This window comes from Lactuca sativa, chromosome 7, assembly GCF_002870075.4.
Source record: "Lactuca sativa cultivar Salinas chromosome 7, Lsat_Salinas_v11, whole genome shotgun sequence".
In the NCBI taxonomy this organism is placed as follows: Eukaryota; Viridiplantae; Streptophyta; class Magnoliopsida; order Asterales; family Asteraceae; genus Lactuca; species Lactuca sativa.
Window position 1 is genome coordinate 195804053 of NC_056629.2, and position 17523 is coordinate 195821575.

Sequence of the window (17523 nt, forward strand, 5' to 3'; positions counted from 1 at the left end):
GATGAAATGAAATCGGAATGAAACTTGGTATTCAAGGATTACAAACAGATCAGAATTCCCATAAGAAAATTTGATTCATGCTTTGATACCAATTGATGGGACACAAACCAGTTAACAATGGCAAATGAATTACTAAATAATAATCAACAAGAAGATATACCTTTTCAATAATTCTCTTATTTCAGCATGCTATAATATTCATGATGAATATGAACAAAGGAAACCAGAGACAACAAAGTATTATAGTGCAAGGAATAACGGTTTTTTGTACACATGATCCTAAGGTCACACCACCTATATACATAGTTAGAAAAAGGAGCTAGCTGTGACAAATTTCATTATCATGAGAAGGCATGTGGAGCATATTACTCCATATTATCTCAACTGGAAAAATATTTTTGGAGATTAAAGTATCAACCACACATTCATGCTATAACACATGTAATGAAGGTTTACGAAGGAGCAACTTAGTATGGGGCTTAATTACTTCGAAACATATACAAAATATAATGTGAAATAAAATATTACTTAAATAGATATAATGTGTTTTTTGAAAATCAACATATACTCGTATATAGACATTCGCAAAGACAGACACAATAAATTTGACTCTCAACATGAATTAACCATTTATAGTAGGAAATTATCATGCAATGTTATTGTGCTTCTAAAAGTCGTAATTACTTTAGGACCAAAATAACAACAAATGATGAATGTGAATCCAATATTGAGTATTTTTTTCATTGTAAACATGTATTGGGTGTTTAAAAACCCTTCAATCTTATGAAAGGGTCGAGCACTATTGGAAAACTTGCAAAACTTAAGGCAATTTCTTGTAAATGAATTTAAGAGTATGTTTGAATTTGATTGACAATATTAGGTTTGACTAAAGATATTATTTTGGTTAAACAATTTGGCAAATAATAGATTTGTTTAAACTTATCACCATGTCTTAGTACCGGTTCAAATCCGAGACTTGACAATTCTAATATTTTATCAAAGTGTAACAAACACATCAAGATAAAAAAGACTTGAAGTCGAATATTGCTCTTACTATTTTAATTTGATGAACATCTCATGTTATATCTTTCCTATATTTGATCTTAAGATGTCATACGGTTGGCATGTGATAGATTCATCCGTATTATCGCAGAGGACACAAACCTTACTACCATCTATACATCCTTTGTTTTTATATTTGGTCCAATTTTATTACTTTATTTTGTTGGATTATACATAAAACCCATGTGACAAACTACTTTCAGCTTTTTTAAGAGATTACTAATATAACAAATTTTAATATAGTTATCCATTTTTTACACTACAATAACTTATTTTAGGGCATGCATGGGCATACCTTGACTTTTATGTAGGGGAAACTATGTTTTATGAATTAGAGTGTTTAATGTAAAAGGCACCAACTAGAGTAAAAAGTGGCAAGAAGGTGGAGAGCGGGATTCTTAAAGTGGATAAACCCTTGAAAGGTAAATTCTACATGATAGAAGTTAGTCCAACTATGTTATGTTGATTCGATTGTTTGTCGACAAAGAATGGACGTGACATAAATATGAAGGTTGCATAAATGAGAATGTTAAGACGAATGAAAGTAAGAAAATGTTGAACAACAAATAAAATTATATAAAATAAGTTAGAGAGTGACATGAGTCACTGAAAAATAAGGTAATAAAGATTATAATATGCATAATTGAAATGCTACAGTTAGGAAGGTGGAGACTATTAGGGTCCTTGAGGAAAGGAGGAGAGACCATTCTAGGAGGAAGTGGAAATGTCGTTTGAGGTTATACGTTAAGGATATGACACCTATTTTATGATTGGTTTATGAAATAAATTAAGGGTAATGGAGTAATGTAGGTAGGGGTGGCACTAGTCACAAGAGAAATAAAGGGATGAAGATCGTGGTATTTTGGCATGTCCATATGAGACAACCAATACTACAATTAGAGGGTGGAGATGGTAATTTTTGATCATACGAGGAGGAGCAGATGTCGAAGAAGGAGATGAAAAGATAAAGATAGGTTCTTTTGAAGAAGTTGGCTCTTACCAATAGCATAACGGAGGGTTTGGAGGCTTGAAATCAATGTAATGGACTTGTATAAATACTACCTTCTTTTACATAGCTCGAGTTAGCCTCGTAGTTTTTACTTACTCTCCCCTTTACTTTCAGCTTATATTTCTAGTATTTGCTACCTACTTTATTTCTAATGTATGCTTTCACCACTTTTGTGTCTATACAATATTTAACTAATTACTGTTGCCTATATTTACTTTCAATTTATCGCTTGTACTTATATTTTCCTTTAGTCACACACCACTTTATATTTTATATTTCAGGCTTACATTTTTCTTAGTCTCATCTGTAACGCCCCAAATTCTCAGGTATTGTCTAAATGCGAGTTTTAGGGTTAATCCCTACTCGACGAGTCGGTGGATCTGATCGTCGAGTAGCAGTGGGAAGGATCACGGGTTAAGTGACCTACTCGACGAGTCCATATTGGGACTCGGCGAGTAGGAGTTGGCAGCTAAAACCCTAAATTCCGGGGTTGTGCACCCTATTTAAGGGAACACAAGCCTCTTTTAGCCTCTTTGCAGTCTCTTATCAAACCCTAATACGTGTGTGTGCGTGTGCATTGTGTGTTTGAAGCCTTGGAAAGGGATTTTGGTGAAAAGAGCTTGGAAGCAAGTGGTTTGAAGCAAGGAGCTTGGGGGAAATCCGGATCTACTCCATTTTTCATCTCTTTGGAAGGTATCCAGCTATTATCCTCTTTCTATTTCGTTCTAGACCTCCTTGGTTGGAGATTAGGGTTCTTGGTTGGATTATAAAGTCATTTTCTAGGGTATAAGCCAAGATCTGAAGTTGTAACTTCAGATCTAAACTCTGAGGATTAAGGGACCATAAAGTTATTAGTTTTGGCAAGTTTGAGCCCCTCCCTAGGTGTAAACCCCCATTTCAAGCATAGTTTGGGCTTTGTGAGACATTGGAGCCTTGCATGCACATAAAGTTTGCAACTTTACGTGACAAGCAGGCCTAAGGAGGTTAGATCTGAAATTTGGGGCCTTGCCATGGCTTAAAAGTTGTATGCATGATAAAATGACTAAATGAACTCGGCGAGTCGCACAATTGACTCGACGAGTCACTTGAAGATGGTCGTGAAATCGACGAGTTGGAAGAACAAATCGGCGAGTCCGATGAAGATTGCCATGAGACTCGACGAGTTGAAGAACAACTCGGTGAGTCGGATGAGTTTTAACTAGGACATGTTTGCATGTATGTCTGTCGAGTTCAAGGAGGGAAATCGACGAGTGGCCTTAAGGGTTGATCGAAGATTCGAAGGAACTCGACGAGTCACTCTGATGACTCGACGAGTTGGAATGTGCTCTAGAGAACTCGGCGAGTACCCAAGTGTACTCGGTGAGTTAAGGTCAACATGGACTGTTGACCTTGATTGGGGACTTTGACTATGACCAGGGGTTGACTAGTGGTTTATGGAGCACCTTGTAAGGTGAAGGACTTATGAGCATGTCATATTATGGTAATAGGTGGTGGAGTCTTTGACAAGTGATCGGAGAGCTTTGATTATTTACCGAGCTGACATCTTCTAGGTGAGTTATCCTCACTATACTAAGGGGTCTAAGACACCAAGGCCGGCCCATTGGATATGCTATCCTAGTAGTGTTAAATGTTGAGTATGAGTTAGTGTTGCATGCTAGTGGTTATGCCAGTTAGATAGACCTTTAGGACTACCTGTGTGTTATATGATTATTGCATGCTCAGTAGTTATGTTATATGTTGTGTGGGTTGGGTTGAGGTTGTACTACTCCATGTCGTAGCCAACAAACCCTAGAGTATTCCAGATATGAGCTGAGGGCCTGATAGGCATTCCAGACTCATACTGAGGACTCGGGAGTATGCCAGATATGAGCTGAGGGCCCGGTAGACATTCCAGACTCATACTGAGGACTCGGGAGCATTCTAGATACGAGCTGAGGGCCCGGTAGGCATTCTAGACTCGTACTGAGGGCTCGATGGCAATCCAGATACGAGCTGAGGGCCTGGTAGGCATTCCAGACTCGTACTGAGGGATTGGTGGCAATCCAGATGTGAGCTGAGGGCTCGACATGCATTCCAGACTCACACTGTGGGCCCAGGGGTATTCCAGTCTGTAGAGCTGTGGATCCGTTACGTGTTGTTTTGTTTTATTGATATGATATGCTAATGTTGATATTGCTATGTGGACTGTATGTGTATCGGTATTTTGGGGGTAACTCACTAAGCTTTCGGGCTTACAATTTCAGTTTATTGTTTCAGAGGATCGCGGCAAGGCGAAGGCGTGATCGTACAGCTCCTCCTATTATATTTATGTTTCTGGGAAAAACTCCGATAACTAATATTTTGAAAACAAAGTTGTAATGTTTTTGATGAACTTGATATGTATAAAAAGTTTAAATTGGTTTGAAATTTTTGGGTGTTACATCATCAATGTAAGCAGTCTCTTTATCCTAAACTAGAGGTTTTATTGTCTACATCTTACCTCCCCCTACACACTTATGTGTGTTAGGTGGTGTTATTGTTATTTTCTCTTTCTTTACCATCAATTCTTTATATAGTGTTTTTCTTCTTTACCCCCTATTTTTATTATTTTCTTTTTGAAGGTCTCTACTATTATTTCTTTCTCTAGCTTTATTTTCTCTACTTGTAGATGGAGGTAGGGTTGTCAACATCCAACCTCCTATACCATACGACCTTATGAGATATGGTTATCGTTGTTGTTATTGTATGTAAGAGGATGATAAATATCATTCTAATTATATATATATATATATATATATATATATATATATATATATATATATATATATATATATGGGGCATAAGATTTATAAAGGCTTGAAAAAGGTAAACGCCACCGCTAAGCATCCCCACCAAGCGGTTTCATGACCAAGATGGGGAGGTACATCAAAATGTCCCCGAAGCAAGAATAGTGACTTGAACCTAATATCTCACTTACTGATTCTCACCTAATTACATTAGGACAAGTATGTGACAACAACCAAATTAATTCTTGATTTAATTCAGATAGAGAATATGAAAATCCTCATTGCATACATGCAGTATTTGGGCAATTAATCTACTTGCACAATCCGGTAGGAGCCAAGGTGCCTTCTAGCATCATGTCAATGTTATAGTTTCAATAGAGAATTATCGGAAAAACCTTTTTCTTTAGTTTGTTGTTACCAAAAATTTGACAATGAGAGTATATACTTGTTCGGGAATACCCATAAAGAAAATGTGAACATTTGGCTCAATGAAAAGAAGCCAACTATGCTAATTTGCGCGCGGCTTTGCCGAGTAAGTTACATAACTTCTATGTGAACACGTGTCGAGTCAGTTACATAAATTCTATGTGGACACGTGCATTATAAAGCGGTGTGAAGTTATTGCATGCACTTATGTTGCATTTATAAGTGCGACTAAGAAAGGAAATGTGCATTGTGATCTCGACTTCTCTCAAGAAGCAGGAGGAGAATAGTCGGAATCTTCATCTAGTAAGTGGTTTGATCTTTCTAATACTATGTTTCATTTTTAGTAGAGCATACTTAATTGGTATCCAACATGTCCCAATGTCCTGATTTGTTAATCAAACTAATTGTTTACTCGATAGAAATTGAATTTTGATTAGAAATGATGATGATTAGCTAATTGTGATCACTTGGTTCTTGACTCAGCTGGGTTCATGAAGTAGAATATGTGTATGCTTGATCTATAGGTTTGCAAGTCAATATACTTTTCAATTTTGGAATTTCTTTGATTTGGAAGGAAATTGATGATGATCATGGGTCACATATGTCATTATTGAATCACTTGGGGTTCTTGATTTATCAAATCCCCTTGTTAATTTGGAAAAACATCTTGTTGAAATCCTTGTCATTAGTGGGAATCGGAATTCATGTGTCACGATGACAAAAACATGCGATTTTGGCACCCGATATACTTAATTGAATTATGATATAGTGACGATCATCTATGATGGTAATATGTTTTCTCTTTTATTTTTTTTTCTCTCATATTGCATTTCTAATGAAATTGAAGTTACTCGGATTTGAATCCCCAAAGTATAAAACGCATATTTATGTAGGCAAGTCTCGATTTTTTTTATCAAATTATGTACAACGATCATATCTTTTTACCATTTTATACAACAAAATTGGTTTTAGACAAGAATTATACATCCATGTTTTAATTTATTGCTAATCCTTCCTCAATTTATGCATCCATAAATATGGAAAAATTATGTAACAAAATAAAATATTGTTTTATAACTTGGTGAAAATAAATTCCATTGCATAAACTAGTAAAAAAAATACTAAACATGGCTGCATAAACATGCAATTGACCCTATTAACATAATTTGTTTCTAGGGTGCACTAAAACATCAACTTTATTCCAGCTTCTCTGCCCATGTCATATTGTCATGCATACAAATATGAAATATTGATAAAAATATTCATTCATGTATTGCAGATGAAATTCTGGTTCTCTTCAATGGAGGAGCTATATAGTAAGCTAAAGCGTGCTTCCAATGGTACTTGGGAAGATGTGGAGTCTGACATGGGAGCCTTCGAGAACATACTGATCAGACTTCCCGTCAAAAACATATTAATCTTCAAATCCATCTCAAAACTCTGGTACAATGTCATGTCCAAAAACTATTTCATCAGCTTACACCATTATTTGTCCAAAAAAAACACCAAATTTTTGGCCTTCTATGATCCCGGTTTGCTCCTAGACGGAATTGTTCGTGGAATCCATCTAATGGAATCCAAAGGGGATTTACACTGAATCATACACAAATATTCCCGGTTTTAGAAATTTCAATCACCCGCTTTTAATCTCTTCTTTCAATGGTCTAATTTGTTGCATAAGTGACGTGAGAAAATACCAGATATTTCATGATTTGGAGTTACGCATCTGCAACCCTGCCACTCGTGAAGTCGTGATCCTCCCTAACAACCACATGTCTATCTACATGCCTGTTTTTGGGGTTTTATATTCGAACAAATACCATATATACAGAATTTTCAAGTTTTTCGGTGACCCGATTCATTTTGAAATATATTATTCACAATGTGAAGTTTATTCTTCGGATACGGGAAAATGGGAACTACTTGGAAGAGTTCCTAAACATCCAGTAATGAAACCTATGCGTACATTGGCCTCAAATCATGTTTGCATAAATGAAAAGTTATATTGGTTTGTTGCGTATGAAGACGAGTTCGATATCCCTTCTTCGATTCTTATGGTTGATATGAATTGTAATTTCAAGGAAATCCCGCTTCCAACTGAAGCTGAAGTCTTGGTCTTGATCGAGTTACTTGGTCGGCTTTGTTTTGTGGATTGGATCGATGGGGATTTTTATATATGGATTTATGATGAGAAGAAAGGGAGTTGGGATTTGGAGGATATACCCCCATTTCCCGGTGATTGGTTGGAAGTTGATCACTTTGATTCGGTTGTTGCGCATAAATATGAGATATTGTTTGTTTATAGAGATGTTTCAGGGTTGCGACATGAGATTATGTATGATGTGTTCTATGAGACGTGGAAAGATTTTCGAATAACTGAGGACGATAGATATACACCAATTGTCGTGTTTCCATTCTTCGAAACTCTATTGCCGTGTAGTAAGTCTCGTGTTTTTACTTGGTGTTAAATGGAAGAAATAACGACATACTTTTGTTTGTTTATTTATTATAAGATATTACTTTCATTTCTTCTTGTTATAGTATCATCCTTTGAAAAATAGTAGTGTTACTCAAATAAAAACCAATATTACCGTTGCAGTTGAATAGATTTTTCAAAGTGTAATGCGTTTCATATGAATAAAATTAAAAGTAGAGAAATATTATTGGGTGGATTTTCAAAGTACAATGTTGTAATAAGGAAAAAATGAAAGTACAATGGTGTAATAGAAAGAAATGAAAGTAGGATGGTACAATACACAAATAAAAACTGAAAAAAGTATGAAGTAAAATGGTGCAATAAAAAGAAAGGCAAGTAGGATGTTATAATACACAGATAAATGAAAGTATAATGTTGTTTTATGCATTTAGCCCTTTTATTTATGATCATGTACTACTAGAAAGTGTTTTAAAGAGTCTATATTTCAGTTCCTGACCTTTTTATTGGTACATTGACTGATTTACAGATAACCACCGACAATGAAGAGCAAAAAGGCAAATACATGTTAGTTGTTACACCATGGTAATGTTTAAATTAAAAAAAACATAATTTAACTTTAACTGTAAAAGATTTTCCTTCCAAACATTGCTTTGTTAGACATGATATGAGTTTTTCTTTATTGCAGATCCGCAGGAAGGAAGGTTACCGGCGACAGTGGTGGCGGTTTTCTTAAATTGTGTGTGAACTCTAGTTATGTTTATGTTGTTTGGTGTGTTTGAACTTCTTTAACTATGTGTCTGTTTAGTCTGCTCGTTTTGCAATCTCCACCTAATCGAAAACATACTTTACCCAATGTTTTAAAAACCGGTTTTTAGTTGAATCGGTATAATGACCGGTTCCCGGTTCAAAGTTTTAACCGGTTCGACCGCCGGGTTATCCGGTTTCCATAATTTTCATATTTTTCCTATTTTTCTATACATACATACATACATACATACATACATATATAAATAATGAATTTGACGTTCACAAGTTCAAACATTAAAAATACATATAAAAATAAGTTGTAGATCAATCCAATACATTAAAATAACACATAACCATAAGTTTTAGTGTTTTGCATCTATCCATATATGTCAATAAAAAGAAAATAAAGTATAATAGCAAAACAAAATATAGTTTTAGATGAATAAAAACACATCAAAAAACTTTATAATATTACCATATATTTTTATTTAGAAAAAACTAAATAGATTTGAAAAAGATCACAAAAGTTTATTATGCAAATGATTTTTTTTCTACGTATTTTTATTAGGTTTAACCGGTTTATTTTGACCGGTTCAACTGGGTTTTTTCTAAAAACCAGCCGATTCAATCCGATTCAGAAATCGACGTAAAACCGGTGATAGTTGAACCGCTCCCTCCTTGGTTTCCGGTCCAACCGGTTCGACCGAACCGATTTTTAAAACATTGACTTTACCAAATAATCGTGAATCAATCACATTTTCATCCTCCATGCTTCAGTGTCGATTTCTAAAGGAAAAACCGAAAATCACAATCTAATTGGAAATTTTTTAGTAAGATAACGATAACATGGAAAAGACAAAGGAAATTCTTACGTGTTTACCACCGACAGCGGCGAAGACATTCTAATAACGAGATTCGATGAAGTTGAAAACGACGGCGGAAATTGGGTGCTTGCCTTCTTGTTGGTGATGCCGTTGAAACTGTACTACTACAACGGAGCGAGCGGCAAAGAGGGGCAAAAATCAACCGTGCTCGTTAAAACGTTGTCCGGGGAAAGAGGCTAAAAGCCTACAACTTATATTTTACTTTCTCCGAAATACCCTTAACATAAGTAGATAAATACCCCTATATATTTTTCGTTTCGGAATACTCCTTTTATCCTTAAAAAAACAAGACAATACCCATATCCATACCACAAATAGAACAAGGGAAAGTTAGATTGCCATACTTCCAATTCCATTCAAGACCTCCAACAAGAAAAAATTACGCCAAACAAGAAATAAAGCAAAAACGTAATAAACAAATACATATACATATATAAGTAATAAAGAAATATAGTAGAAGGTAACAAGCGTACATATATACAATAGAGCAAAAAGCAACGATGGGCAAATATGCAAACACATAAGTATTTACTAAAAAATTCATACATAAAAAGAAGATCGTGACATGTGCTAATCCACACCGTATTTCTAAGCAACCATTTATTTATGCTACTTCACTACTCCAATGTTAAGTGTCTAACCATTGTTAATTAGTGTTACGTACTTAGAAATAATTTACTCTTTCCAGTATAACCCCACGTTATCTTCTCAGTTCTCATTGCCTCCGAAGGTGGCCTTTCCTCGTCACAACATTAAGCATAAAAGTTTACACCCTCCTCATTGTATATGTTGGTCACTTTTCTTGGATATGCCAAAACTATCTCAACCTTTATTCCCTTGCTCTTTCTCAATCACATTAGCTTCCTACCACCTCCGTAGGGAAGTTTCTCACACGTCCAAAAAGGAAACGAGGTTTTATTTTGAGGTTTTCAAACCTGTGAAAAGGAAGGCAAATCTTCTTAAAAAATGGTTTTGGTAGAAGCGCTTGGAGGAATTTGTTTATGTTTTGTAAGCCTTAAATTCTCGTTTTAATCCTTATTTTATCTTGTACTTGGGTGCCCTGCACCCACCCCCCGAGTATATGCTTCAACAGGAATCACACAAAGGTAGATGTAGCTAATCATGATCAAATAAAACCTTAGAAATTTGGCTATATGTGTAAATTTCTTCTTGTTTATTTTATGTTTACGTTCTTGGATTAATGTTGGGATTGTCTTTTGATTTGGTAATGCATGTTTGTTTTAATTAAAATCATGATTATCTACGTAAATTGAGTTGACTATTTAGATAAGGAAATTATCTTGCAATGTTATTGTACTTCTAAAATCCATAATTAGGACCAAAATAAATAACAAATGATGAATGTGAATCTATGAGATCTCCAATTTCATGGTCATAAAAGACCGATTTGTTTATGCTTTATTTAAAATCAGAGTATCATTTTTAAGAATAATATTGCGAAATTTTTTCCAAAAAATATGATAAGTATATTATCAAAACATTTTCGAAGAAATATATTTTCATTATATTAAAAACGTTGGGATGTCATCGTAATACAATGCATAAGCATAAATAGAAAAAGTATAGGCCTTACAAATATCTATTATACTAACGACCTATAATCCATAGATCTCTCATCTGATCATCATACCTGTACTCTTTTGCTACTACCTGTAATACAAGAAACTGAGTGGGTCAGGTTGGGAGCCTGGTGAGCACATATGGTTTTCAATCCACAATAATTAAGTTCTTTAATTTCATCAAATCATTCAACCCGATTACCCGTTCCCGTTATCCTCACTTTTTGTCCATAAAGTATCTAATTTAAGGGACCTATCCTATGGATCATCATCGGGAAGAAAATACTGCTTGGGGGATTCCTCAACAATATATGTCAGTAAGGAAACCATGAGGGGGATGGAGTACACTTGGTGAACATGTAGTTCAAAAACACCTACAGGTTGCGAGTCTGCCAACGTTCCACTGGACTGTCTAGAATAGTCAATGGTCGCCATCTATGCTCCGCTAGATGACTGGATTAGCTTAAACATCGAGGCCTCTCATCATTTTATTTCATCTTTCATCATCTATTTCATCTACTCAACTTTACCCAACATATTTATAGGTATAAAATACATATACAGTTTAAATCAAGTAAAACGTGTATAAATCGTTCATCTATCATATATATCAAGAACACAAATAATAGGCACATGTAACACATAATTTATATTAAATATTTCATATCTATGTGTAAGATGAAAGTAATTGTGCACTCACTTGTTAAAGTGATGACTCGAAATTCAGGCAGCGCTTTGCTTCTAACAATTCTCTTTTCCTTCGAAGAAACCTAGTATCATTATTACTAGATTTTAGTCTAATATCTATTTTGACTACTTATTAACCTATATTTATCATTAAATCAAAGTCTACTTTCATGATCTATCAAGTAAGGAACAACCAGGTAGGATCATATCGGAGGTAGGGTCCGTTTGGTATACGAAGTATACTGTTTGGAAATCCCGCTTTAAACACCTCACTAAATCACAACCTAGACATCATCCGCGTAAGTAGATCAATCAGTATAATGACTTTGAATCACTAATAAATCTTGTTTATAGGTTCATAATAACAATAATAAACTTAAACATAAGTTATACTTAAATTAGGGTAATCATAACTCACTTACAAGGGGGTTTAGCGAAGAACTGGGCTCTGCACAGGCAAAACTTCTAAGCCGAAAGCTCTTCTTCTCGGGGCCTTCTGGTGCTTCGGGACTTGCTACTAACACCTAGTAAGTTCTAGGGAAAGGCTTATAGGGTTTGGGAGAGATATGGGTGAGGAGATGTGAGAAAAAGAGTGAAAAACGCATTATATTTATAGGCTGCCAGCACCGAGTACGCTGAGCGTACTCAAGAATTACGCTGAGCGTAATGTGTTTTTAAGGGTTATGCTGAGCGTACTCAAAATTACGCTGGGCGTAATGTGCCACGTGTCGCGATCTCGTGCACATCCATGGGGAAGATGGTGCGGCGCAGATTGTGCCACGTGTCACTCGATGGTTACTCCAAAAACTAATTATCTTCTAAAATCTGTAACTTTCGCATACGAGCTCCGTTTTTGATATTCTTGATATCCATGCATCGGTATCGACGGGATCTATAACTGTTGTTTAGACTTCGTTGGCTAATTTTGACTTTATTTTTAAAGTTTTATTTTAACAGGCTTAGACAGTTTAAGTCCATTAAAAATTCATAAATTTGTCATCCGACGTCCGTTTTCAACTGTCTTTATATCGTTGAGCTCCTATTAACGAGATCTTCAATTCTCTTTTATGTTGTGTCAGCTAATAATTGATCGATCTAAAATTCTATTTCCGGGTTGTGTACTGCTATGCTAAATCTTTGAAAAATCATAGTTTCCTCTAAAGAAGTGAGATTTGGACGTTCTTTTTATATACATTCTCGGTTTAATTTATACTATGAATTTCGTTTAGATCGCTAAGGCTAAAAGGTAGTTTATCAAAAATTCACTTTTTACGATACGTGATGCTGTGCTGGGTTAGTCGCAAAACTTCAACGGGTCATAACTTCTTTGTTATAAGTTGGATTTCAACGTTCCTTATATCCCAGAAATCCTTGTTACAACTACTTCAACTTTCTTCAAAGATATTGGGTCTAATTATTATTTTATTTTTGTCGAATATTTTCATTATTATTTTATTATATTGTTATAAGCATATATGTTGCACATAAATCACATAAATCAAATAATACTCAAATAACTCTTCTTCATTACTTCAAAATAGGTTACAATTGTTGACTCTAACTATTACATCATCATAATAATGCTTAGCCAATGAAAATATGTATTGGGTGTTTAAAAAACCTTAAGTCTTATGGAAGGGTTCAACATTATTCGAAAACTTGCAAAACTTAAAGCAATTCTTGTAAATAAATTTAAGAGTATGTTTGAATTTTATTGACAATATTAGGTTTTAGTAAAGATATTGTTTTAATCAGTTTGGCAAGTAAAAGATTTGTTAGAACTTATCAAAATGTCTTAGTACCGATCCTTATTTACAACCTGGCAATTCTTATATTTTATCAAAGTGTAACAAATACATCGAGATATGAAAGACTTGATTTCAGATATTTCTTTTACTATGAACACCCCCTATTATATTTTCTATTTATTTGATCTTAAGATTTCATCTTCTTAGAATGCGATTGATTGATTTGTATCCAAGAGGAAATGAACCTTACTACCAACCATATTTCTCCCTTGTTTTCATATTTAGTCCAAATTTATTATTTCATTGTGTTGGATCTACATCTAACCCATGTGAAAAAAATACTTTTGACTATGTGTTGCCAAAACTTTTTTAGGAGATTACTAGCATAACAATTTTTTATATAGTTTTCTATTTTTTTACACTATAATAATTTATTTTAGGGTCTGCATAGGATTACCTTAACTTTCATGTAGGGAAACTATGTTCTACGAGTTGAAGTGTTTGAGGTAAAAGGCAACAACTAGAGTACAATGCAACAAGAAGGTAGAGAGCTGGATGCCTAAAATTGACCAACCCTTGAAACGTAAATTCTACATGGTACTAAGTAGGCCAACTATGTTATATTAATCTGATTGTTGTCGAAAAATAATAGGTGTGAGAGAAATATAAAGGTTGCAAAAACGAGGATGCTAATATGGTCTATGATAAGATAATGTTGAACAACAATACAATTATCTAAAATAAGCTAGAGAGTGACATGAGTCACTGAAAAATAAGGGTATAAAGATTACAACCCGTGAATCTAGAAAGCTACATTTAGGAGGGAGGAGACTGTTATATTTAATGAGGAGAAAGGGAGAGACCATTCAAGGAGGAAATAGAAATATAGTTTGAGGTTATACATGAAGGATATGCCACATATGTATGATGGATTTAGGACATAAATTGAGGGAAGTGAAGTAATATAGGTATGGGTGGCATCATAAGAGAAATTAAGTGATGAAGATTCTGGTGGTTTGGGCATGTCCAAAGGAGACAACAAATGATTACAATTAAGAGGGAGTAGATGGTCACTTTTGATCATACGAGGAGACGAAGACATTGAATAAGAAATTAAAAGATAAAGTCAGGTTAGTTTGAAGAAGTTGGCTCTTACCAATGGCAAACCCGTAGGAGGGTGATATGTGCATAATTAACTACATATTCAATGCATATTTCTAATACTTTTAGCTACAATTATTATTAATATGGAACAAAAGATACTTATTATGTTCAAAATAGGTTTTGTAGCTGCAAAGACTTGCTTGGGACAAAAAGGAAGCATACGAGGAGCTGGAAGCAGGAAACATGAGCTAAAACAAAAGAAGAAGAAAAGTAGACCAAAGAGCACGTCATGGTGTTCTTCAACACAACATGACGATTGGATTATTCATGACCATCAAGCTGACTTGGCAGGCACAAGATTTACTCAAAGATCATGTCGTGGTGGCGGTTAACCACGACGTGGTGATCAAATTTTTACAATTATAAAAAACCCGGACATTAGGTTGAAATAGGGGCATGCATTTGGTTTTCCGAGGTTAATTGGGATAAAAACTCTTAGAAACCCAAAAGAAAATCGAAATTGAAGTGAAGCTCAAGAATTGAAGAAGATTTAGAAAATTCAACATTGATCGAGTTGGTTTGCTTATTATACTCATGTCTAGTTTATTTTACTAAGATCTATTGTGTTTTTTTCTTCTACAATGAGAGGCTAAACACCTTTTACTTCTGTTTGGTGAAGATGAACTTGATCCATATAAGTTGATTTCGATATTTAGATGATTATATTTGATTTTACTTATGTTTTATATCTATAACCACTAGCATGTTTTAGTTCTAGTTTACATTGCTTATAAATAAGATTTCGTGTGTTAATTGATCATATTAATTGCATGAATCTATTCCCCAATTGTTTATGATCATTAGATAATTAGAGTTAGGATCAATCATATCTTAGTTTAAGTATTTAAAGCTAGTAACTTTATCTGTGTTGGAGAGCATAGTTAGTCTTAATTAGTGCTTAGTTGCTTAACTTGATCATAGGAGAGTAACTAATATCATTCATAGTCTAATTGTGCAATTTTCAATTTGGTGTTTAAGTTGTGCATACTCCTTGCTTTGTCATACATAAATTGGTAGGCCTAGATATTTGATCATAATAGCTAGATAATTGGTAATCAATATAATCTATCAATTATAAATCAACCATAGGAGAAAGTGAAATCGGATCTTAGAAGAATTATTCTTTTAATTCTTTAAGTTACTTTGTTTTCTTTGCTTGTTTAATTGCTAGTTGATACTTTAAGTTCTCATAATCTTGAAAAATCAGTAAACCCCCCCCCCCCCCCCCCCCCAAATGATAGTTTGTTTCTTAGTTTAATTAAAATTTAAAAGTAGTTAGTTTATTTGATTGAATTCTGTTCCCTGTGACCGACACTCGACTTACCTAAGCTATACTATAATCTGGCTAGGTATACCACCTATAAGTGCATAGTTAGTAAGGGTTTCTTAGGTTATAAATTTAAGAATTGTAAGTACTTTTGTGCACATCAAAGTTTTTGGCGTTGTTTCTGGGGAACGATTTATTTGATTTATATTTTAATTGCTTTTAGTTATTCGATCATTTTTGTGGGGTAAAAACTATAAGAAGTTACTTTTCTGTAATCAGTTAATTTTGCTTTTCTCTTTGAGGTACAACCACGTTGTGGTTACATCCACCACGTCGTGGTCTCACTTTAGTTAATTTATTAGTTTAGTGATTTTTATTCCTTTTACGTGTTTTTGTTTTGTTTCAATGATTTATGACCCGGGGATCTAAAACTCCAATTGTTCATCCACTAAAAGATCCAGAATCCGCTTTCCACAAGAAGAAGGACAATAAGGGCAGATTAAGCAATACTTTCAAATCCGCCAAATTCAAACTTTTTGCGAAGACTCCAAGTGAGAAGGAAGTAGGATACTAGCCATAAACATCTACCGAAGAAAGTACAGATGAGGAGGAGGTAAAAAGCAAGGTTGAAGAGATGACGGATATCACAAGAATAACAATGCGAGACTATAAGAAGAGGATATATGAAGAATATGGACTAGGTCTAGTTCCACCCGAGATACTGTCACAACTAGGAATTTTGATGCTTTGTAACAGCAATGATAACAATTGTGAACCAAAAATATGAAAGCATGTATGATGCTTATTCAATAACAACAAAATTTCCATCAAACACTCTATACAAGCACTTCAAATAGTCAACAAAGAAGTGAAAACCCTAGAGATCCCGGTTTAAGTCCATTATGGACTAGGATTTCCTTATCGGGCCTAATGGACCATTAAGCTCCCAATTTGACTATTTTAGGCTTAGGATCCTTAAATGGGCCCTAATTGGACCCACTTTCATTTATTTTAACATTTTGGGCCATAATGGGCCTAGAATGAAATAAAATATCCTAATGGACCTTATTGGGCCATAACAAATTTAATTAGCCCTAAAGGGCCATAAAACTCATACCTTAATTTTTTTGGGCCGTGAGCCATCTCCAAAGGCCAATTGGGCCGAAAATCATTTAAATGGGCTAGGCATGGCAATCGTGTCGTGTTCGGGTTGGCGTGTCGCGAGTTGGTGGGTTGGAGGGTCAAAATATGCTAACCCAAACACGACCCATTTATATATACAGGTCACGGGTTGACGGGTCACGGGTTGGCGGGTTTGGAACATAAACCCATATATGACCCGCCAACCCATTTATTTATACGGGTTCACAGGTTGGCGGGTTCGTGTGTTAGATTTGGGTTCGTGGGTCCGAATTTTAGACATAGCCTTATAGGTTACGACTTACAAGCTTAGATCATCCACCACGAGTCAAAATGTCAAAACAGTCAAATGGTCTCTGAATCAATGGTATATATTATATAATACTTATTAAATATTAATACTTGAAACATAAATACATTTAAAAATAAAATAATTTTTTTATTAAGAATATAGACGGGTTGGCGGGTCAACCCGTTAACTTTTTTAGAAACCCATATATGACCCGTTTAATAAACGTGTTGGCGGGTTGGAGGGTTGAAAACCTCAACCCAAACCCATTTATTTCGTGTCGTGTCATGGGTCGTGTCGCGTGTCGTGTCGAGAATT